Consider the following 12339-nt stretch of genomic DNA (forward strand, 5'->3'; position numbering starts at 1 on the left):
TGAGTGCATGGAATGGGCTGCCAGCGGCAGTGGTGGAGGTGTTTCATATAGGTAGATGGAGCTTAGAAAGATAGAGGGCTATGGGTAACTGTAGGTAATTTCTAAATGTTCAGCACAGCTTTGTGGGCCAAAGGGCCTGTATTGTGCTGTAGGTTTTGTATCTCCCCTCTTCTCCTCTTCCATCGACCTTCTGGCACCGAAGTGTAGTGGTTAGCACAAGTCTTTACAGTACAGACATTCTAGTTGGAAGGTTAATTGTTTATCATAAATTGTCCTGTGATTCAGCTAGGATTGAATCAGGAGATTGCTGAGCAGCGTACTCTACGTCCGTACTGTATTTCAATAAATCAGCCCGCTTTGCCTGGATCCAACTTTCTCCTGCCAGCTCTTGTTCTACCCCTTCCTCTTACCTCTTTACACCAGCTATCTCCCCTCTACTCTACTCTTTCAGGCCAGATGAAGTTCCTCAACCCAAAACATCAACAGTCCACAAGACGCTGAGTTCAAGGATCAGTGTTAGCCACCATATACTTTTACACGTTGTAGGAGTTTGCTGTCTCGTTTGGGTATGACAAGAAACAACACTCACAATTAAATAGAAGGACCATAGCGATTCCGGTCAATGTTTCTCACCCTCTGCGTGCCACCTTGGCTGAGCAGAGGAGCACTTTTAGTGACAGACTGAGACAACTGCGCTGCTCCAAAGAGCGATATACGAGGTAATCCTTACCCTCGGCCGAGTTAGGCTCCGTAATGAGTCAACCTACAGCCGGGGAAGTGATGATTCCCCCCCCCACCTCCCCGTTAGACTGTCTGAGGTGACTTATTTTTTATTCTTTCTTACTTCTCTTCTAATATTTGTGTATCTGTGCACTTGTGACACTGTAATTTACTCTGAGATCTACATGCCAATGATCATAAAGTTGAATCTGATTCTGACTGGAATCCCTCGTACTGCCAGCAGATGGCGGCAGCGCTCTGTGATCCCTGCCCCCAGGAAGGTCACTGAAGGAAAAAGGGTTTTCCTGGTCACGGAATGCCAGGTTTGCTGACTACCAATTCCTGGGAATTGTGTCCCTCCCCATCCACGGGACCCCTCTGCGGTCTACAAACAAAACAATGCTAAAGAAGGATACCTTGCGATCTCATTCATCTGGAGCGCGGTTGGGAGGTCACGCTGGGAGTGTGAACGACCTCAGTTTCAAAAGATTCGAAGTACCTTTATTGACAAAGTGCGCGTAAATTATACAACCTTGAGATCCAGGCGCTTACGGGCAGCCGCGAGGCAAGAAACTCGAAATAACCCAATTTTTAAAGAAAGACCAACGCCCGACGTACAGAGAGAGAGAGAGAGAATAAAACACAAATCTTGCAAACGGTAAAAGCAAGCCACAGCATTCAGAATGAGAGCAGCCAGAGCAGGCCCGCAGCCTGGGCCTCAGTTCATCACACAGCAGGGCAAATCGCAGGGACGGAGCCCGGAGCGGGCCCGCAGCCTGGGCCTCAGTTCATCACACAGCGGGGCAAATCGCAGGTACGGAGCCCGGAGCGGGCCCGCAGCCTGGGCCTCAGTTCATCACGCAGCGGGGCAAATCGCAGGTACGGAGCCCGGAGCGGGCCCACAGCCTCGGCCTCAGTTCGTCACACAGCGGGGCAAATCGCAGGCACGGAGCCCGGAGCGGGCCCGCAGCCTGGGCCTCAGTTCGTCACACAGCGGGGCAAATCGCAGGTACGGAGCCCGGAGCGGGCCCACAGCCTCGGCCTCAGTTCGTCACACAGCGGGGCAAATCGCAGGTACGGAGTCCGGAGCGGGCCCACAGCCTCGGCCTCAGTTCGTCACACAGCGGGGCAAATCGCAGGTATGGAGCCCGGAGCGGGCCCGCAGCCTGGGCCTCAGTTCGTCACACAGCGGGGCAAATCGCAGGTACGGAGCCCGGAGCAGGCCCACAGCCTCGGCCTCAGTTCATCACACAGCGGGGCAAATCGCAGGTACGGAGCCCGGAGCGGGCCCGCAGCCTGGGCCTCAGTTCGTCACACAGCGGGGCAAATCGCAGGTACGGAGCCCGGAGCGGGCCCGCAGTCTCGGCCTCAGTTCATCACACAGTGGGGCAAATTGCAGGTACGGAGCCCGGAGCGGGCCCACGGCCTTGGTGCCGCGGAGAGAGGGGTGGACATCGCGAACCAGCGAGCGGAATACCACGCGCAGTCCTGGCCGCCTGGGCGCTGGCAGGGCGTCCCTCAGGTGGAGAGAGTGCAGGAGACACTCCCGAGGATGTGACCGGCACTGGCGAGCTACACGGGGAGACGGAACAGGCTGGGGCTTCCTCCCATCGCAGCCCACCTCAAAGGTCCATTTAACGTCAGAGAAATGTATACATCATACGTCCTGAAATGCTTCTCTTCGCAACCACCTGCCAAAACAGAGGAGTGTGCCCGCAAAGAAGGAATGACAGTTAAATGTTAGAACCCCAATGTCCCCTCAGCTGCCCTCTCTCGCGCGTAAGCGGCAGTGAGTAACAACCCCCCCCCACTGGCAAAAAAAAAGCATCGGCACCCGTCAAGCGAGCACGCAAGCGTGAAGAAAGCTACGGCAAAGACACAGACTCGCAGTTACCCCAAAGACTTGGCGTTTCACCCGGTATTCGACATCCCACAGGCTCTCTCTCTCTCTCTCTCTCTCTCCCTCTCTCTCTCTCTCTCTCTCTCTCTCCCTAATAAGAGACTGTCTCCGTTTCACAGTGAGAGGGGAGACATAACAAACAACTCGCTGGTTTACGATGTCAAAAGTCCGTTGTGTCGTTTATTTCCCCCCCCCCCCCCGAGCTCTGTGCCCGAAGATCTCTGGTCTCTGGGCACACAGGCCGACATCTTCCATCTCCCATGACACACCGGTCTTCTCGAAGAAGCAGGCAGAGTGTCTGCTTCCGCTACGCATTGAGTGACGAACTGAGGCCCAGGCTGCGGGCCCGCTCCGGGCTCCATACCTGCGATTTGCCCGCTGTGTGACGAACTGAGGCCCAGGCTGCGGGCTCGCTCCGGGCTCCGTACCTGCGATTTGCCCCGCTGTGTGATGAACTAAGGCCCAGGCTGCGGGCTCGCTCCGGGCTCCGGGCTCCGTACGTGTGATTTGCCCCGCTGTGTGACGAACTGAGGCCGAGGCTGTGGGCCCGCTCCGGGCTCCGTGCCTGCGATTTGCCCCGCTGCGTGATGAACTGAGGCCCAGGCTGCGGGCCCGCTCCGGGCTCCGTACCTGCGATTTGCCCCGCTGTGTGATGAACTGAGGCCCAGGCTGCGGGCCCGCTCCGGGCTCCGTACCTGCGATTTGCCCCGCTGTGTGATGAACTGAGGCCCAGGCTGCGGGCCCGCTCCGGGCTCCGTACCTGCGATTCGCCCCGCTGTGTGATGAACTGAGGCCGAGGCTGTGGGCCCGCTCCGGGCTCCGTGCCTGCGATTTGCCCCGCTGTGTGATGAACTGAGGCCGAGGCTGTGGGCCCGCTCCGGGCTCCGTGCCTGCGATTTGCCCCGCTGTGTGATGAACTGAGGCCGAGACTGCGGGCCCGCTCCGGGCTCCGTACCTGCGATTTGCCCCGCTGTGTGCGAACTGAGGCCGAGACTGCGGGCCCGTTCCGGGCTCCGTACCTGCGATTTGCCCCGCTGAGTGATGAACTGAGGCCCAGGCTGCGGGCCCGCTCCGGGCTCCGTCCCTGCGATTTGCCCCGCTGTGTGACAAAATGAGGCCGAGACTGCGGGCCCGCTCCGGGCTCCGTACCTGCGATTTGCCCCGCTGTGTGACGAACTGAGGCCCAGGCTGCGGGCCCGCTCCGGGCTCCGTACCTGCGATTTGCCCCGCTGTGTGATGAACTGAGGCCCAGGCTGCGGGCCCACTCCGGGCTCCGTACCTGCGATTTGCCCCGCTGTGTGATGAACTGAGGCCCAGGCTGCGGGCCCACTCCGGGCTCCGTACCTGCGATTTGCCCCGCTGAGTGATGAACTGAGGCCCAGGCTGCGGGCCCGCTCCGGACTCCGTACCTGCGATTTGCCCCGCTGTGTGATGAACTGAGGCCGAGACTGCGGGCACGCTCCGGGCTCCATACCTGCGATTTGCCCCGCTGTGTGACGAACTGAGGCCCAGGCTGCGGGCCCGCTCCGGACTCCGTACCTGCAATTTGCCCCGCTGTGTGATGAACTGAGGCCGAGGCTGTGGGCCCGCTCCGGGCTCCGTACCTGCGATTTGCCCCGCTGTGTGACGAACTGAGGCCCAGGCTGCGGGCCCGCTCCGGGCTCCGTACCTGCGATTTGCCCCGCTGTGTGACGAACTGAGGCCCAGGCTGCGGGCCCGCTCCGGGCTCCGTACCTGCGATTTGCCCCGCTGTGTGACGAACTGAGGCCGAGGCTGCGGGCCCGCTCCGGGCTCCGTACCTGCGATTTGCCCCGCTGTGTGACGAACTGAGGCCCAGGCTGCGGGCCCGCTCCGGGCTCCGTACCTGCGATTTGCCCCGCTGTGTGACGAACTGAGGCTGAGGCTGCGGGCCCGCTCCAGGCTCCGGGCTCCGTGCCTGCGATTTGCCCCGCTGTGTGATGAACTGAGGCCCAGGCTGCGGGCCCGCTCCGGGCTCCGTACCTGCGATTTGCCCCGCTGTGTGATGAACTGAGGCCCAGGCTGCGGGCCCACTCCGGGCTCCATACCTGCGATTTGCTCCGCTGTGTGATGAACTGAGGCCCAGGCTGCGGGCCCGCTCCGGGCTCCGTACCTGCGATTTTCAACTTTACTGGCTATCTTGCTACACTGGAAAGAATCTAACCCGCTTACTGTTTTCTATTGGCTCTCCTCCATTATGTCATGTCTAAGCTTGGAGAAAATTAGAAACCGGACATTTGATACATCCTTTAAATTTGAACAAGTCTGGCGACCCTTTATTCGATACTTTCACACAATTTAATTTATTTATTGATTTATTTATTTTTCTTTACTCTCTTCAGGGAAAATCCTTATCCGTGAAGGTTCGGAGGTGACCGGAAGGATGTTTTTTTTTCTCGCTTTCTCTTTTTTTTTCTTATTTTATCCTCAAATGGACTGCCCAATCTTTCTTTTTTTTGTTTGTTCTGTTTAGTTAGTGGGGGTTTTTTTTCCTTTATTAAATACAATTTCCAATCTTTTTTTCATGATTGTCAAGCAGAGTTGTGGTTATGTTGTATATATAACAGCGTAACATTTTAACTATCTGATTTTGACAATATATACTTTCTTTTTTTTTTACTGCTGTTTATATGTTTTTTTTATATTATCTGTTTGCTAAACTTCTCCTCTGATTTGTATATTCTTTACTGGAAAATCAATAAAAAGATTGAAAAAGAAAAGACACCCGGACACCCACCTACGATCCCACTCCCCCCCCCACCTCCAGAGCCACCGTCCTCCGAAGGAGGGTGGGGCTCTTAAGCCGAGCCCTCGGCCGGTCGTGAAACCCCGAGGGCGGGTCCCATTACCGCAAAGAACCGCAGTCAGCGTGTAACTCCAGGCCAGGGTCTTCAAAAGAACCCTCTAAAGGGAAAAATAGAGATATTAAACCATATAACAATTACAGCACGGAAACAGGCCACCTCGGCCCTTCTAGTCCGTGCCGAACACTTAATCTCACCTAGTCCCACTGACCCGCACTCAGCCCGTAACCCTCCATTCCTTTCCTGTCCATATACTGATCCAATTTTACTTTAAATGACAATATCGAACCTGCCTCTACCACTTCTACTGGAAGCTCGTTCCACACAGCTACCACTCTCTGAGTAAAGAAGTTCCCCCTCGTGTTACCCTTAAACTTTTGCCCCCTAACTCTCAACTCATGTCCTCTTGTTTGAATCTCCCCTACTCTCAATGGAAAAAGCCTATCCACGTCAACTCTATCTACCCCCCTCATTATTTTAAATACCTCTATCAAGTCCCCCCTCAACCTTCTACGCTCCAAAGAATAAAGACCTAACTTGTTCAACCTTTCCCTGTAACTTAGGTGCTGAAACCCAGGTAACGTTCTAGTAAATCTCCTCTGTACTCTCTCTATTTTGTTGACACCTTTCCTGTAACTCGGTGGCCAGAACTGTCCACGATGAAGGTAGAAATCGGGCTGTTTCCGAAGATGCGAGGGAAGGAGTCGCCGTTAGATGCCGTTAACCCTCCTGACCTCCGCCTTCAGTATAACAGGTAGAACCTCCCCACTATGGGGCACACCTACATGGAACGCTGCATCCGTCATCAGGGACCCCCTCCCCCCAGGACACAAAGTCAAGTTTCTCTTCATCTAACTGTACACTCGTGCACCATCAAGCAAGACAGTGTTTCTCCCGACCAGGGTGCGAAGCACAATAGTTCACCGAACTCACAACAACCTGGGAACGTGAGGATGAAATCTACAGATGAATCGCACATAAGTAACAAACTAAAGTGCATTAATATTAAGTATTGTAAGTTATACGACTCGTGACACTTCGACACACGCTCTCTTCTCACTGCTTCCATCAATCCCCCTCATATAATCTCCCTCCTGCCCCTTGTACAAACTCTTCTCCTTCCTCAATCCCCCTCATATAATCTCCCTCCTGCCCCTTGTACAAACTCTTCTCCTTCCTCAATCCCCCTCATATAATCTCCCTCCTGCCCCTTGTACAAACTCTTCTCCTTCCTCAATCCCCCTCATAATCTCCCTCCTGCCCCTCATACAAACTCTTCTCCTTCCTCAATCCCCCTCATATAATCTCCCTCCTGCCCCTCATACAAACTCTTCTCCCTTCTCAATCCCCCTCATATAATCTCCCTCCTGCCCCTCATACAAACTCTTCTCCCTTCTCAATCCCCCTCATATAATCTCCCTCCTGCCCCTCGTACACTCTTCTCCTTCCTCAATCCCCCTCATATAATCTCCCTCCTGCCCCTCGTACACTCTTCTCCTTCCTCAATCCCCCTCATATAATCTCCCTCCTGCCCCTCGTACAAACTCTTCTCCTTCCTCAATCCCCCTCATATAATCTCCCTCCTGCCCCTCGTACAAACTCTTCTCCCTTCTCAATCCCCCTCATATAATCTCCCTCCTGCCCCTCATATAATCTCTTCTCCCTCCTGCTGTCTGGGAAAAGGCTCCGAAGCATTCGGGCTCTCTCGACCAGACTATGTAACAGTTTCTTCCCCCCATGCTATCAGACTCCTCAATACCCAGAGCCTGGACTGACACCTTACTGCCCTATTGTCCTGTTTATTATTTATTGTAATGCCTGCACTGTTTTGGGCACTTTATGCAGTCCTGGGTAGGTCTGCAGTCTGGTGTAGCTTTCTCTGTGTTGTTTCATTTACGTAGTTCAGTCTAGTTTTTGTACTGTGTCATGTAACGCCATGGTCCTGAAAAACGTTGTCTCGTTTTTATTGTGCACCGTTCCAGCAGTTATGGTCGAAATGACAATAAAAGTTGACTTGACTTGAGGAAGGAGGTACAGGAGCCTCAGGACTCACACCACCAGGTTCAGGAACAGTTATTACCCCCCAACCATCAGGAAGAAAGTACAGGGGCCTCAGGACTCACACCACCAGGTTCAGGAACAGTTACTACCCCTCAACCATCAGGTAGAAGGTACAGGAGCCTCAGGACTTGCACCACCAGGTCCAGGAACAGTTACTACCCCTCAACCATCAGGTAGAAGGTACAGGAGCCTCAGGACTCGCATCACCAGGTTCAGGAACAGTTACAACCCCTCAACCATCAGGTAGAAGGTACAGGAGCCTCAGGACTCACACCACCAGGTTCAGGAACAGTTACTACCCCTCAACAAACACCTGGACAAACACCAGTTTGCCTACCGGGCAAACCGCAATCACAACAGCCCTCCGTATTGCTCTGACTCACTCAGAGGAACCCGATGTGAGGATGTTATTTGTGGACTTCAGTTCTGCATTTAACACGATCATCCCCCATAAACTGGTCAGCAAACTGAACACTCTTGGCCTTGGTTCCTCCCTGTGCTCATGGGTCATGGACTTTCTCACAGACCGACCACAGCAAGTCAGAATTGGTAAGCACACCTCCACCACCCTCATCTTAAAAACAGGCACCCCGCAGGGCTGTGTGCTGAGCCCTATGCTCCACACACTCTTCACACAGGACTGCACCCCCATCTACACCTCCAACTCCATAATTAAATTCACGGACGATACCACAGAGGTTGGCCTGATCTCGGACGAGGATGAAACAGCCTACAGGCTCGAGGTGGATCATCTGACGGAGTGGTGTAAGGACAATGACCTGGTCCTTAACACTTCTAAAACAAAAGAGATGATCATTGACTTCAGGAGATTAAAGGACAGAGTACACGCCCCCCTCCATATACATGGAGAGGTAGTGGAAAGTGTGGAACACCTGAAGTTCCTTGGGGTTATGTTGTCAAAACAGCTGACATGGACCACCAACACCTCGCTGCTTGTAAAAAAAAGGCACAACAAAGACTCTTCTTCCTCAGAAAGCTGAAACAGGCCAAACTCCCACAAAAGCTGTTGCTTAACTTCTACAGAAGCGCAACTGAAACCATCCTGACCGACAGCGCCACCGTGTGGTGTGCCAGCTGCACAGCCGCTGAGCGACGAGACCCGCATCGCGTGGTGAAGGCGGCCCAGCGAATTGTCAGGATGGAGTTCCCAGGACCGGACACCGTCCATTCCAGCAGACTCGGGAGGAAAGCGATCAGCATAACCAGAGACACCACACACCCCGGCCACTCCCTGTCTGACCCGCTGCCGTCCAGCAAAAGGTTCAGGACACGAAAAGCCAGAACAAATAGACTGAGGAACAGCTTCCACCCCAGAGCTGTGGCCTCCATCACACCACTCCCACAGAACAACGACTGAAACTGTGAGCACACACAAGGACTCAAATACTCGCACTAACGGCACTTTGTGCATTACTGTGATATTCTGCAACTTATTTTCTGCTGCTTATCTATTTAATACTGTTTTTCTGTCACTGTCTTGTTTTTATCTACCGCTTTGTTTGATTGCCCGAGAGGAAGCTAAACAGAGTGTCATTGTATCTATGTATAATGACAATAAAGATCACTCATTCATTCAACCATCAGGCTCCTGAACCAAAGGGGGAAACTTCACTCACCCCATCCCACAACCTATGGACTCACCTTCAAGGACTCTTCATCTGATGTTCTCGATAATTATTGCTTATTTATTTATTTATTTATTATTATTTATCTCTGTTTGCACTTGCACAGCTTGTTGTCTTTTGCACACTGGTTGAACGTCCGAGTTGGTGGTGGTATTTCAGTGATTTTTGTTGTCGTTACTATTCTGTAGACTTGTTGAGTATGACCACAAGAAAGTGGATCTCAGGGTCGTGTACATGCTTTGACGGTAAATTTACCTTGAACTTTGGGGCGTAAGACCCACCGGCCTTACTGAAGATTCATACAATTATCTGAGAGGGCAGAGATAAGGTGAGAGGTCACAGTCTTTTTACGAGCTCCCACTACCTATCAAACGCTCCCAATGGCGTGCGCCTCAAACAGCCTCCGACAACCAGCCCCAGCTCCCGGCCTTCACGTGTGGCCTAGCTACCGAGCCCAGCGGAACCGTGTCTACTGACAGGAGGAGGGGCCAAGGCGGGTTACTGGCTCCTTAGAACCAGTCGCTCCGGGCAGATGGGGGCACATCAGCTTGGTCGGCAGCTCATCTGGGAGAAGGAGAACCCTGATCTCAAATCTCCGCTGCCTTGCGGCTGTACCCGCTCATGGGGAAGGCTTCGGGAGTGAACCCCGAGGGATAAATCCAGAGCTGGATTCCCTGAGGCAGTCCGACGTTGAGTTCAACGCTGACTGGCAACTCCTGGTGCCAAACTGCGTTCCTTTGGGGTCATCAGATGCGTGGAGAAGGGGGAGCTCGCTACGTGGTGAACAGCTTGCTCTCCGTGTCATCCTGCCCGGGCCTCTAGACGGAGGCCTCATCTAGGGGGGGTTCTAAAACTCAAGAGGTTCGTTTTAAGGTGACGGGAGAAAGATTTAGAAGGAACCCGAGGGACATTTCGTGGAGAACAGGGTGCCAGAGGAACTGGGGGAAGGTGGCTACGACCACAATGGTCAGGACATTTGAACTGATACATGGTAGGAGAAGCTAGGGATGTGGGCCTAGAGCAGACAAATGGGGCTGACTCGGGGAGACACCTTGGCCTTTCTTACTGTCCGCTACGCTCCTGGGGCAGCGATGAAGGCCCTCCATCTCCAGCAGTGTTCGTCCTGTCAGTAGCTTCCTCTCGGTCTTCACTCCTGTCAGACACAGGAAGACTCGGGAATTCCGTCGCACTCGGATGTGGAAGGATTCTTCACTGCTGTTTTCCGTAACGGTTTTGTCTGACCGGTCGGGGTCGTTAGCCCTGAACCTGGAGGACCGGTGGGCCGCTCCGAGTCTGACCTCTAACCTCTGACCTGCTTTGGCCAAGAGCCAAGGCGTGAAGCCCTGACCCCCAGCCAACGTAGCTCTCCGGGTCATTGAGGCCGGCAAGCCTCCAAAACCCTACGGCAAGGTTGTGGTCCTCTTGGAGGGACAACCTGGGCGGGATGGGGGGGAAAAAGAAGTTCTGAGCCTTTGAAGAGTGTACTTATCGCCACCCCTGAGGTCCATTTTCTTGCAGGCGTCCGCGGGGAAAAGAAAGAAACACCGTAGGACGTACGGGAAAAATGCCGGAAACAATCTAAGACTGACAACCAACGTGCAAAAAGAAGACAAGTATTGAGATCACGAGTTGCGGAGATCTTAAAAGTGGGTGTCCGGAGGTTGTGGAGTCAGCTCAGAGCCGAGGGGAGCGAAGTTATCCACGCCGGCCCGGGAGCCTGACGGTTGGCGGGTGATAACTGTTCCTGAACCTGGCGGCGTGGCTCCTGCACCTCCTTCCCGACGGCAGTGAGGACAAGAGGGGGCGGTCCGGATGAATGGACGCTGCTTTCCCGTGGCAGAGGGCCTGGATGGGCTGGACTGTGTTCAACACTGTGGACTCCTCTGTTCCGGGCCATTGGTGCCTTCACAACAGGCCACGTTGCAACCAGTGAAGGACACCGAACGTAGGACCCTTCAGCACACTACAGGCCCTTCGGCCCACAATGTTGTACCAGCCGTGTAACCCACTCTAGAGTTTCCCTACCACATAGGCCTCTATTTTCGTGTACCTATCTAAGAGTCTCTTAAAAGACCCTGTCGTATCCGCAATGTACACTGCAGAGGTCAAATCAACACGTACAAACAAGCTGGATGAGCTCAGCAGGTCGGGCAGCATCCGTTGAAATGAGCGGTCAACGTTTCGGGCCGAGACCCTTCGTCAGGACTGTATTCTGAGCACAGACCGTCCCGCGTAACCCGCGAAGGGGCAGGCATAGCTGGGGCCCACGCGAGTGCCCATAGCTACACCCTTGGTCTGAGGAAAGTGGGAAGAGCCGAGAGAGAAGTTATTAAGTGTGAGTACCAGTTCCGCCGACCGTTGGAGTGTGGTGGTGTCGGGGAACTGGTGAGGTCACTTGGCAAGAAGGTAGCGGAGGGCTTTGAGGCCTTCTTGATGGGGAATAGAAGTGTGTAAGGATTGGACATCCATGGTGAAAATGAAGCGGTCGGGAACAGGGAACTGGAAGATATTGAAGAGGTGGAGGGCGTGAGATGTATCCCGGATGCAGGTGGGGAGGGACTGAACTATGGGTGGCCAAATGGAGTCGAGGTAGGCCTCAAGTTCAGTGAGACAGGAGCAGGCCGAAACTATGGGCCTACCAGGACAGTCAGGCTTATGGAGGTAAAACCGAGCAGTGCGGGGCGTGGGAATTATTAGTTTTTTGGCTGAGGATGGAAGGTCTCCGGAGTTGATAAGGGCAGCGATGGTAAGGGAGACAATGGTTTGATGTTTTTTGGTGGGGTCCTGTTCCAGGGGTAAGTCAGAGGAGGTGTCAGAGAGCTGCCGTTTGGCCTCAGTGAGGTAGAGGTCCGTCCGCCAGACCACTACGGCACCACCTTTGTCTGCGGGGTTGATGGTGAGGTTGGGGTTAGTGCGGAGAGAGTGGAGGGCAGTGCGTTCAGAGGGAGTGAGGTTGGAACAGGAGAGGAGTGGTGAAGTTGAGACGGCTGATGTCTCGGCGACAGTCGGAGATGAAAAGATCGAGTGCAGGTAGAAGGCCCGGTGGGGGGTGTCCAGGAGGAGGAGGTGGGTTGAAGACGGGAGAAGGGGGTCACCAATAGGGGGAGGGGAATCCTGGTTAAAGTATTACGCTCGGAGGCAAAGACGAAGGGTCTCGGCCCGAAACGTTGACTGCTCATTTCGACAGATG

The sequence above is a fragment of the Hemitrygon akajei genome, chromosome 28 (genome assembly GCF_048418815.1).
Source record: "Hemitrygon akajei chromosome 28, sHemAka1.3, whole genome shotgun sequence".
Classification (NCBI taxonomy): domain Eukaryota; kingdom Metazoa; phylum Chordata; class Chondrichthyes; order Myliobatiformes; family Dasyatidae; genus Hemitrygon; species Hemitrygon akajei.